General features: G+C 39.6%; 1 protein-coding gene across 3 annotated transcripts in view; it reads left to right on the top strand.

Annotated features, from left to right (window-relative positions):
• LOC138416157 (Fc receptor-like protein 5) overlaps positions 1-12,770 on the top strand; it is a 57,566-nt gene that overhangs the window by 1,728 nt on the left and 43,068 nt on the right. The window lies entirely within an intron of this gene.

Here is a 12,770-nt window from a genome sequence, read left to right as displayed (position 1 = left end):
TTCATATTCTTAACTACTTTTTAATATGTTATTTGTATTTTGCCATTTATTTGTTAAAGTTCCTTAGACATTTTAACCCCTTATTGGATAGATGGTTTTCTTTTATTTTCTCCCATTTTATAGGTTGCTCTTTATATTGTTGATTATTTCATTTGTTTGCAAAATTTTTATTTTTGATGCAATCCCATTTGTTTTCGTTCTTATTTTTGTTGCCTATGCTTTTGGGGTCATACTGAAAACTCACGTCCCAGGTCAATGCCAAGAAGCTTTCTCCCTGTGTTCCCTTTTATCAGTTTTACAGTTTCAGGTCCTATATTTAAGTCATCTATTTCAAATTGATATTTGTATATGATGAGATACAAGAATCCAATTTTGTTTGTTTTCATGTGGGAATTCGGTTTTCAGAGTGATTTATGGAAGGAACTGTTCTTTCCCTTTTGTGTGTTTTTGGTACTGATTTTGAAGATCAGTTCAGTTCAGTTGCTCAGTTGTGTGTGATTTTTTGCCCATGAACCACAGCATGCCAGGCCTCCCTGTCCATCACCAACTCCCAGAGTCCACCCAAACTCATGTCCGTTGAGTCGGTGATGCCATCCGACCATCTCATCCTCTGTCGTCCCCTTCTCCTCCCACCTTCAATCTTTCCCAACATCAGGGTCTTTTCAAATGAGTCAGCTCTTTGCATCAGGTGGGCAAAATATTGGAGTTTCAGCTTCAACATCAGTCCTTCCAATGAACACCCAGGACTGAGCTCCTTTAGGATGGACTGGTTGCATCTCCTTGCAGTCCAAGGGACTCTCAAGAGTCTTCTCCAACACCACAGTTTAAAAGCATCAATTCTTCGGCGCTCAGCTTTCTTCACAGTCCAACTCTCACACCCATACATGACCAGTATAAAAACCATAGGCTTGACTAGACGGAACTTTTTTGACAAAGTATTGTCTCTGCTTTTTAATATGCTGTCTAGGTTGGTCATAATTTTCCTTCCAAGGAGTAGGCTTCTTTTAATTTCATGGCTGCAATCACCATCTGCAGTGATTTCAGAGCCCAGAAAAATAAAGTCAGCTACAGTTTCCACTGTTTCCCCATCCATTTGCCATGAAGCGATGGGACCGGATGCCATGATCTTCGTTTTCTGAATGTTGAGCTTTAAGCTAGCTTTTTCACTCTCCTCTTTCACTTTCATTAAGAGGCTCTTTAGTTCCTCTTCACTTTCTGCCATAATGGTGGTGGTGTCATCTGCGTATCTGAAGTTATTGATATTTCTCCCAGCAATCTTGATTCCAGCTTGTGCTTCTTCCAGCCCAGTGTTTCTCATGATGTACTCTGCATATAAGTTAAGTAATCAGGTTGACAGTATACAGCCTTGACATACTCCTTTTCCTGTTTGGAACCAGTCTGTTGTTCCATGTCCACTTCTAACTGTTGCTTCCTGACCTGCATACAGGTTTCTCAAGAGGCAGGTCAGTTCGTTTGGTATTCCCATCTCTTTCAGAGTTTTCCACAGTTTATTTTGAAAATCAGTTGGCAATAAAAGTATGGATTCATTTCTAGGCTCTCTGTTCTGATCTATTGATCTATTTGTCTATTTTTATGCTAGTTTTGATTTTTTTATTGAAAATAGTTGTTCTACAATATTGTGTCAGCCTCTGCCATATATCAACATGAATAGTTTTGATTATTACCACAGCTTTGTAATAATTAGACGCCAGAAATTGTTTTTTCCAGTTTTGTTCTTCTGGTTCAAGATAGTTTTGACTTTTGGGGGGTCCTTTGTATCTATTTGGGGCTTCCCTGATGGCTCAGATGGTAAAGCATCTGCCTGCAATGTGGGAGACCTGGGTTCGATCCCTGGGTTGGGAAGATCCCCTGGAAAAGGAAATGGCAATCCACTCCAGCACTCTTGCCTGGAAAATCTCATGGACATAGGAGCCTGATAGGCTACAGTCCATGGGTCGCAAAGAGTCAGACACGACTGAGTGACTTCACTTTCACTTATATCTATTCAGATTTTTTCTTTGTGATTGCTATGGAACCTATATAAAATATAAGAATTTAAATTAAGAAATTCATCTAAATCAAGTATTAAAACTCTATCCTTTAATTATCCTCCATTTTATTATAGATATCACAATTTACATACTTTTACATTGTGTATATATTAACAAATTATTGTAGTTATAGTTAATTTTTAGTACTTTTGTCTTTTTAAACCTTTTTGCTAGAGTTAAAAGTGTTTTACATACCACTATATAGGATTTTATGAATGTTTATTTCCCCTCGAACTTCATATATTAAAATTTTGACACTGAAGGTGATAGTATTAAGAGATAGAGGGGCCTTTGGGAGATGATTACGTCATGAGGGCACAACCATCATAAGAGATTAGTGCCCTTATAAAAGAGGTTAAAGAGAGTCCTCTTATGCTTCTTCCATGTGAGATTATAGTGAGAAGGTGGCTGTCTATGATGAAGTGCACTGTGCCAGAGAGAGTCAGCCAGTGTTACTAGCCTTCAGAACTTTGAGAAATAAATTTCTGTTGTTTATAGGTTACCCAGTACAGCACTTTGGTCATAACAAATTGTGTAGACTAAGACACAGTGTTTAGCATATTCTGAATTTGATTATACTAATCTTCCTCAATTCATGATAGAGTTATATCCTAACAAACTCATTATAAGCAGAAAATATCATAAGTCTAAAATGCATTTAATGCACCCAGCCTATCAAATATTGTAGCCTAACCTAGACTGCTTTAAACATGCTCAGAACACTACCTTAGCCTATAGTTGGGTAAAATCAGCTAACAAAAAGCTTATTTTGTAATAGAGTGTTGAATCCTCCATGTAATTTACTGAATACTGCACTGAAAGTGAAAAATATAGTGACTGCATAGATACAGAATTGTTGTAAGTGTGTCTGTTGTTTACCCCTGTGATTATGTGGCTGACTGGGAGCACTGGCACACTGCTGCTGCCCAGCGTCACAAGAGAGTATCATACTGTGTGTTGCTGGCCCAGGAAAAGATCAAAATTCAAAGTCTGGCTTCTACCAAATGCATATTGCTTTTTTACCATCACAAAGTTTAAAAATCATAGGTTAAACCATCTGTATATTCACCTTTACTAGTGAGTTTTACAATTTCATGTGGTTTCAAGTTGCTAGTGGCCTTTAATTCCAACTTGTAGAACTTTTCATGTGTGTATATATATGTGTATATGTGTGTGTGTGAAAGTCATTTAGTTGTGTCTGACTCTTTGTGACCATGTGGACTGTAACCCATGGAGCTCCTCTGCCCACGAAATTCTCCAGGCAACAATACTGGAGAGGGTAGCCATTCCCTTTCTCTGGGGGATTTTCCAACCCAGGGATCAAACCCAGTTACCCTGCATTCAGGCAGATTCTTTCCTGTCTATGCTACCAGGGAAGCCCCATATATAAGGATACATATAAGATTTTCTCTTAGTCTGTGACTTGCCTTTGGATCTGGGTCACAGAACTGCTTCAGCAACAGAACTCAGTCTGAGGTTGGTGGGCCTGCTACCAGGGGAATGGATGAGCATGGATTCCTCGGCAGAAGAGGCAGGTGGTAGGAGCATGGACAAGTGGGGCTAGAGTTGAATCCACAGGAGAATGGGGCAGCTCTCAGTCTATAGCTGGGATGATAGTCAGTGAGTCACCTCCTAGGGCATGCACCTACCTTCTCAAAATGGCCCTTCGTTGTTATTGGGCTCCAGCAGGATTTCACAATCTCCCATCTAGATCTCAAAGCTATCAGCTTTTGTTTATAGTAGGCTGCCAAAAATTTGCTTCTGTAAGGGAAAGACTGGAGACCTCTATTCTACCATCTTGTTTATGTCACTCTCAACAAATGACATTCTCATTATGTCTGTGGGCGGGTGTTAAGTCTATCAATTCACATGTATCAACTGGTTGGTTTTTCAACCAAAGTTGAAACTATTAGAATAAAATATATTTATTCATTTGTTGAACAAATTATTCAGTAACATTAATACACAGCATTATGTTAGGTGCTAAGAATAATGAGAAGACATGAAAGTGAAGGTCACTCAGTCATGTCCAACCCTTTGCAACCCCATGTACTATACAGTCCATGGAATTCTCCAGGCCAGAATACTGGAGTAGGTAGCCTTTCCCTTCTCCAGGGGATCTTCCCCACCAGTGATAGAACCCAGGTCTCCTGCATTGCAGGTGGTTTCTTTACCAGCTGAGCCACTAGGGAAGCAGATCATAATCTGCTGCTGCTGCTGCTGCTAAGTCGCTTCAGTTGTGTCCGACTCTGTGCGACCCCATAGACAGCAGCCCACCAGGCTCCCCCGTCCCCGGGATTCTCCAGGCAAGAGTACTAGAGTGGGGTGCCATTGCCTTCTCCAAGATCATAATCTGCATATCCATAATTCAATGCACTGTCTTCTCAAAACGTGGGGATCAAGCTTCATTAAAATAATGTTGGCTCATTACTCACATTCTCCACAAAAAAAAAAAAAACCAAACAAAAAACTGATAATGCTGGTACTCATCATTTCCCTGGTGGCTCAGTGGGCAAAGCGTCTGCCTACAATGCGAGAGACCCGGGTTCGATCCCTGGGTTGGGAAGATCCCCTGGAGAAGGAAATGGCAACCCACTCCAGTACTCTTGCCTGGAAAATCCCATGGACTGAGAAGCCTGGTAGGCTATAGTCCATGGGGCCGCAAAGAGTCAGACACGACTGAGCGACTTTCCTTTCATTATAACAAAGGGCAGAAGAAACATGTCCAGTACCCCGAGTACCTGCATTATGTTGCCTAAAATATCTAGTTTATAACAGAAATATTAGATATGCTTAGAAATAGGAGTTGGAACTCTACAGTGGGAATAAAGGGCATTTGGAAAATGACCAGTAAAATTACCCTCGTAAAATTAGGTGATATCTCAGCAAAAACACAGGGGGGCCAGAAGGCAGAGGGAAACATTCAAGGTGTGCTAAGAAAAAAGCTTATCCACCAAGAATTCCTTCTTGACCAAAACTACCTTCTGAAAGATAGAGACAAAACAAAGATGCTCTCAAATCAATAACAACTGAAAAGATATATTAATAAATTGCCTCACAGGAATTACAGGAGGAGTTCTTCAGCTTGAATACTAGGGATTCCAGAAAGTAGTTCATATTAACATTAACAAAGAAAAACACTTGTATATTTAATGCCATAAGAATAAAAGGCAGAAGTAATACAATTTTCTTTTAATTGATGTGAAAGGAACTATGTAAAATCCTATGTATGCCATGTGTTAGCACACTACAATATATAGCAATGTGATACCCATGTTAGTACATTTGCCATTCAAAAGCACAAGCGTGAGAGTAAACTGTTCTGAGCGAAGGAAATGACCACAGATGGTACACAAGTGTACCAAAATATTTGAGAGGATTATATCATTAATATAATCTGCATGATAATAATAAAAAAATGGAAAAAGATAAAGCTTTATATGAATGCTTTCTTGTATCCCTGGGATTAAGCTATGATAATATGTAATCAATGCATATATTTTAAAAGAGGAAACTCTATTTTTTTTTAATATCTAATGGAGAAGCCATTTAGAAATGAAAGGACTAGAATATATTCATTTAATGAAAAATAAATTTATAAAGGACTTACCCACTCCAGTACTCTTGCCTGGAAAATCCCACGGGCAGAGGAGCCTGGTAGGCTGCAGTCCACGGGGTCGCGAAGAGTCGGACACAACTGAGTGACTTCACTTTCACTTTTTACTTTCATGCATTGGAGAATGAAATGGCAACCCACTCCAGTGTTCTTGCCTGGAGAATCCCAGGGACGGGGGAGCCTGATGGGTTGCCGTCTATGGGGTCGCACAGAATCAGACATGACTGAAGTGACTTAGCAGCAGCAGCAAGAATTAAAAGTGTTAGTTGCTCAGTCATGTCCAGCTCTTTGCAACCCCATGGACAATAGCCCACCAGGCTCCTCTGTCCAAGGGTTTCTCCAAGCAAGAATACTGGAGTGGGTAACCATCCCCTTCTCCAGGGGATCTTCCCAACCCTGTGATTGAACCTGGGTTTACTGTATTGCAGGCAGATTCTTTACCTTCTGGAAGAATTAAAAATTTAAGAACTGTAAAACACAGAAGGTAAATGCCAGGTGTATTGCATCTATGTCAATAACACTAAGAGTGAATGAATGATGTGGTCCAAACAGGAAGAAGAGAGTGTCACCTCATATGAAATAGACAAACCCTGATCTAAGTATGTACTATGTACAAGAAGCAGAGTGTATTTTTTATTACATTTTAAATTTGATTTAGTTTATTTATTCATTCATTTTCAGCTGTGCTGGCTCTTTATTGCTGAGCATGGGCTTTTTTTCTAGTTGTGATGCTTGATCTTCTCATTTGCAGTGGCTTCTCCTATTGTGGAGCACAGGCTCTAGAGTGCTGGCTTATTAGTTGTATAGCATGTCCTTAGTTTCTCTGAGGCATGTGGAATCTTCCTGGACCAGGGATCAAATCTGTGTCTTGCGCTCTGGCAGGCAGATTCTTAACCACTAGGCCACCAGGGAAGTCTAGAAAGCACACTTTAGATGAAAGATACTAAGAGTGAAAGTCCAAGTGTGTGATAGATATACCTGTGAATGACACCAACATGAAAAGAGGCTGTATAAATATTGTGCAAAATGCCCTTGAAAACAAAAAATATTAATAGAGATATTGAGGGATATTATATCGTTCCCAAAGTCTCAAATGTTATGGCTTGCATCTGAAGTGAAACCTAAAAAAAAGATGTAGCCTTTTCATGCCTCTGCTAGCAAATGAGGGAGACTGAAAATCAGTACCATGTCTATTGACCTTAACAGACTTTAAAGATGACTCACCAAACCTGATTTGAGGAGGAAAGGAAAGAATAAAATTTAAAGTAGAGATGAATGAAATGGGGAGTGGAAAAATCATAGAGAAAAACCAGTGAAATCAAAAGTGAGTTCTATAGAAAAATTGACAAAATTGACAAATCTTAAGCAAGGTTGATCTAGGAAAAAGAGGGACTATTCAAATGTATACAGTCAGGAAGAATGAGGGATATTACTATGGACATTGCAGAAATAGAAAAAGACTAAGAAAGAACTCAACGAACAAGTATATGCCAAAATCTAAGACGATTCACATGAGACACATAATTTCCCAGAAGGAAACAAATTATTGAAACTACGAAAATAAAACAAAAATAAATAAACCAAAAAACCCAAAATCAAAATGGAACTACAAAAAGTGAAGTACTTGAGGGACCTCCCTGCTGGTCCAGTGGTTAAGAATCCCTATTCCAATGCAGAGGATAGGGCTTGGATCCCTATTCGGGGAACTGTGATGCCAATGCCTCAGGGCAACCAAGCCTATGCACCACAACTAATACCTGATGCAGCCAAATAAGTATATAAATATATTTTTAAAAGGTGAAGTGTCTGAATTAGTACACCAGAAAACACCCATAAAATAGACCCAGACCGTACCTCTGAGTAGATGACTTCAAAGTTCTCCAAAAGTTTTCAACAATATATATTACTGCTGTTCACAAAGTCTTCTCAAAGGAGACAATACTTCACACTTATTCTGTGAGACTGTTACTACTATAATATGAAAAGTGAAAAGTTAACTACCAAAACAAACGAACAAACAAAAACTCAACCCTCAAAAACAAAAACTATACACCTGACACTTTCCTGGTGGTCCCATGGCTAAGACTCTGAACTCCCAATGCGGGGGGCCTGGCTTCAATACCTGGTCAGGGAATGAGATCCCATATGCCACAACTAAGCGTTCACAAGCTGCAACTGACGGTTCTTCTCAAATATGGGTTCTTCATGAACTTTGACCCTCTTTTTAACACTGATAAGGCTTCTCTCCAATGTGAGTCCTTTCATGGATTCAAAGAGACTTGTTGTTTCTGAATGCTTTCTCACAGTGTTTACATTGATAGGGTTTCTCTCTGATGTGAAATCTTTCATATGATTGAAAGCTTTTATGACTGCGAAAAGCTTTTTCCACATTGTTTACATAGGATTTCTCTCCAGTGTGACTCCTTTCATGGAATCAAAGAGAAATGTGGTATCTGTATGATTTCTCACAGTGTTTACATTGAGAAGACATGGGAAACAGCATTTTGTACTTAGGAAGCTCACGACATATAAGGGTCTTCATTCCACAAGGACAATGTACAAGATACATCTATGCAACAAGATCTCATGTAAACAATTGTTCAAGCAAAAGTTACCAATGATGGTAAAAGTGGATAGTAAGCTATATGCCAAATCGTTGGTAATGACTTCATGAAACAGAGGGACAGTAAGAGCTGGAGGGGGCAGGGATGGAGTGCAGGAAAATGTAATAAAAAAGGGCCTCATAGTTTGAAGCTGCATGGAATACTCCAAAAATGAGAAGACATCCTAGCGTGGCACCAAAACAGAGGAGCAGGATAGGGTAATGGCCAGGAGCATATGCGTTGGAATCAAACAAGATGGGTTCAAATAAATGGGTTAAAAATTATATTCTGCCCCTCAGTTCAGTTCAGTTTAGTCACTCAGTCGTGTCTGACTCTTTGTGATCCCATGGACTGCAGCATGCCAGAACTCCCTGTCCATCACCAGTTCCCCCAGTTTGCTCAAACTCATGTCCATTGATTCGGTGATGCCATCCAACCATCTCATCTTTTGTTGTTCCCTTCTCTTCCTGCCTTCAATCTTTCCCAGCATTAGGGTCTTTTCAAATAAGTCAGTTCTTCTCATCAGGTGGCCAAACTATTGGAGTTTCACTTCAGCATCAGTCCTCCCAATGAATATTCAGGATGGATTTCCTTTAGGATGGACAGGTTGGATCTCCTTGCTGTCCAAAGGACTCTCAAGAATCTTCTCCAACACCACAGTTTAAAAGCATCAATTCTTCACTGCTCAGCTTTCTTTATGTCCAACTCTCACATCCACACATGACTACTGGAAAAATTATAGCTTTGACTAGACAGACTTTTGTTGGCAGAGTAATATCTCTGCTTTTTAATATGCTGTCAAGGTTGGTCATAACTTTTCTTCCAAGGAGCAAATGTCTTTTAATTTCATGGCTACAATCACCATCTGCAGTGATTTTGGAACCCCCCAAAATAAAGTCTCTCCCTGTTTCCCCATCTATTTGCCATGAAGTAATAGGACTGGATGCCATGATCTTAGTTTCCTGAATGTTGAGTTTTAAGCCAACTTTTTCACTCTCCTCTTTCACTTTCATCAAGAAGTTTTTTAGTTCCTCTTCACTTTCTGCCATAAGGGTGGTGTCATCTGCATATCTGAGGTTATTGATATTTCTCCCAGCAATCTTGATTCCAGCTTGTGCTTTTTCCAGCCCAGTGTTTCTCTTGATGTACTCTACATATTAGTTAAATAAGCAGGGTGACAATATACGGCCTTGACGTACTCCTTTTCCAACTTGGAACCAGTCTGTTGTTCTATGTCTGGTTCTAACTGTTGCTTCTTGACCTGCATACAGATTTCTCAGGAGGCAGGTCTGGTATTCCCATCTCTTGAAGAATTTTCCACAGTTTGTTGTGATCCACACAGTCAAAGGCTTTGGTGTAGTCAATAAAGCAGATGTTTCGGAACTCTCTTGCTTTTTTGATGATCCAGCGGATGTTGGCAATTTGATCTTTGGTCCCTCTGCCTTTTCTAAATCCAGCTTGAACATCTGGAAGTTCACAGTTCACATACTGTTGAAGCTTGGCTTGGAGAATTTTGAGCATCATTTTCCTAGAGTGTGAGATGAGTGCAATTGTGTGGTAGTTTGAACATTTTTTGGCATTGACTTTCTTTGAGATTGGAATGAAAACTGACCTTTTCCAGTCCTGTGGCCACTGCTGAGTTTTCCAAATGTGCTAGCATATTGAGTGCAGCACTTTCGCAGCATCATCTTTTAGGATTTAAAGTAGCTCAACTAGAATTCCATCACCTCCACTAGCTTTGTTCATAGTGATGCTTCCTAAGGCCCACTTGACTTCACATTCCAGGATGTGTGACTCTAGGTGAGTGATCACACCATCGTGATTACTGAGTTGTGATGATCTTTTTTGTATAGTTCTTCTGTGTCTGCTTGCCACCTCTTAATATCTTCTGCTTCTGTTAGGTCCATACCATTTCTATCTTTTATTGTGCCCATCTTTGCATGAAATGTTCCCTTTGTATCTTAATTTTCTTGAAAAGATCTCTAGTCTTTCCCATTCTGTTGTTTTCTCTACTCGTTGCATTGATCACTGAGGAAGGCTTTCTTATCTCTCCTTGCTGTTCTTTGAAACTCTGCATTCAGATGGGTATATGTTTCCTTTTCTCCTTTGCCTTTCACTTTTCTTTTCACAGCTATTTGTAAGGCTTCCTCAGACAAATATTTTGCCTTTTTGCATTTCTCTTTCTTGGGGATGGTCTTGATCACTGCCTCCTGTACAATGTCATAAATCTCCATCCTTAGTTCTTCAGGCACTCTGTCTATCAGATCTAGTTCTTTGATTCTGTTTGTCACTTCCTCTGTATAACTGTCAGGGGTTTGATTTAGGTCATACCTGAATGATCTAGTGGTTTTCCCTACTTTCTTCAATTTAAGTCTGAATTTGGCAATAAAGAGTTCATGATTTGAGCCACAGTCAGCTCCTAGTTATATTTTTGCTGGCTATATAGAGCTTCTCCATCTTTGGTTGCAAAGAATAGAATCAATCTGATATTGGTATTGACCCTTTGGTGATGTCCATGTGTAGAGTCTTCTGCCTCTACCAGCTATCAAACAGTTTTTCATCTGTAAAATGGGGATAATCATAGAATTTTCCTGATAGGGGTTGTGACAAGATTACATGAAGCAACATAGGGGAATATCTACCATATAGAATACACTTTAAAAAGTATTTGTTGTTGTTCATCATTCAGTTGCTAAGTTGCCTTCAACTCTTGTGACCCCATGGACAGTAGCACACCAGGCTCCTCTGTCCCCCACTGTCTCCCACAGTTTTTTCAAACTCATATCCACACTTTGACTATATGGACTTTTGTTGGTATAGTGATGTCTCTGCTAGCCTAAACAGTTTCTTGTCTGTAAAATAAGGACAATCATCAAACTTTCCTCATATGGATAGTGAATAGATTACATGGAATGATATAGGTTGCATATCTACCATATAGAATACACTCAGAAAAATAATCTCTACTAATATAACAATACAAAATCCATGGTGTCCGGGTTTTCAGAAAATGGCAAATAATCCATTGTTCTGATTATAACACTTCGGTTTGGATTACTTCTCCATCAGCCCCATGCAGACAGAGATAATATCCCTTTTGCTCACTGCTGGATTTCCATTGCCTTGTCCAGTTCCTAGATATGGTTAGACAAATTCCACAAATTCCTGCTGAATGAATGACTCAAGTCTGTTCCTCACTGGAATGTGTAATCAATGTACAAAACCTGTCAGTTTTGCCTTCTCTGCCTCTTGGTTACCCCTTTCTCAAGCCTGCATCCTCTCAAACCAGAATTGAGAGAGACACATGTACCCCAGTGTTAATTGCAGCACTGTTTACAATAGCTAGGACATGGAGGCAACGTAGATGTCCATCAGCAGATGGATGGATAAAGAAGTTGTGGTACATATACACAATGGAATATTACTCATATAAAAAGGGACCCTTTAGAGTCAGTTCTATTGAAGTGGATGAAACTGGAGCTTATTATACAGAGTGAAGTAAGTCAGAAAGAGAAAAACAAATACTGCATTTTGATGCATGTGTATGGAATTTAGAAAGACAGTACCGACAATACTACATGCAGGGCAACAAAAGAAGCACAGATGGAGAACAGATTTTTGGATTCAGTGGGAGAAAGCGAGGGTGGGATGATTTGAGAGAATAACACTGAAACATCTACATTACCATATGCAAAATAGATGACCAGTGCAAGTTCATGCATGAAGCAGGGTACCCAAAAGCAGTGCTCTGGGACAACCTAGAGGGATAGGGATGGGAGGGAGGTGGGAGGGGGGTTCAGGATGTGAGGACCACGTGTACCTGTGGCCAATTCATGTTGATGTATGGCAAAAACCGTCACAATATTGTAAAGTAGTTATCCTTCAATTAAAATAAATAATTTAAAAAACCCATATCCTCTCAAGTAGAGATACTTGCTGATCTAGTACTTCTAATTAATTCACTGTTCAGTAATCATTTATGAAACATGTCTGATGAGTTTGGCACTGTTATAAATTCTGTGTGATGTATGTGAAACTAAGAAGTCCCCACTGTCATACAGATTCTATTGTAGAGAAGGAAAGTGAATAAACAAACAAGTGAGATGATTTCAGATAAATACTCTGAAGAAATTTACGTATCACTGTATCTTGCTCTGCCTTCTCTCCAGTCTTTCTGCTTTACCTCTTCCAGAGTGCCCCAACGAAGTTACAGCTTTTACTCTTGTCACTCCTCCTCTTGAAATGTTACCATGGTTCCCTGTTACTTTTATGATGAAACCATAGCTGCTTACCACTCATAACTTAGACCCTGTCTGCTTGTCCAATCTGATTTCCCTTAAATTCTCTACCTTCCATAACCACTCTCTTACCCAGCTGAACACCCAGTGCTATTTCTTCACATCTGGGGCCTTTCTGTTTTGCCTGCCCTCTCCATCATCTCTTGCCACATAGAAACACCTTTCCCTGGCTGACTCCTATGTTCTCATCCAGTTTTCTCAA

This window comes from Ovis canadensis, chromosome 1 (assembly GCF_042477335.2).
Source record: "Ovis canadensis isolate MfBH-ARS-UI-01 breed Bighorn chromosome 1, ARS-UI_OviCan_v2, whole genome shotgun sequence".
NCBI lineage: Eukaryota > Metazoa > Chordata > Mammalia > Artiodactyla > Bovidae > Ovis > Ovis canadensis.
This window is presented reverse-complemented; position numbering and strand designations above follow the sequence as displayed.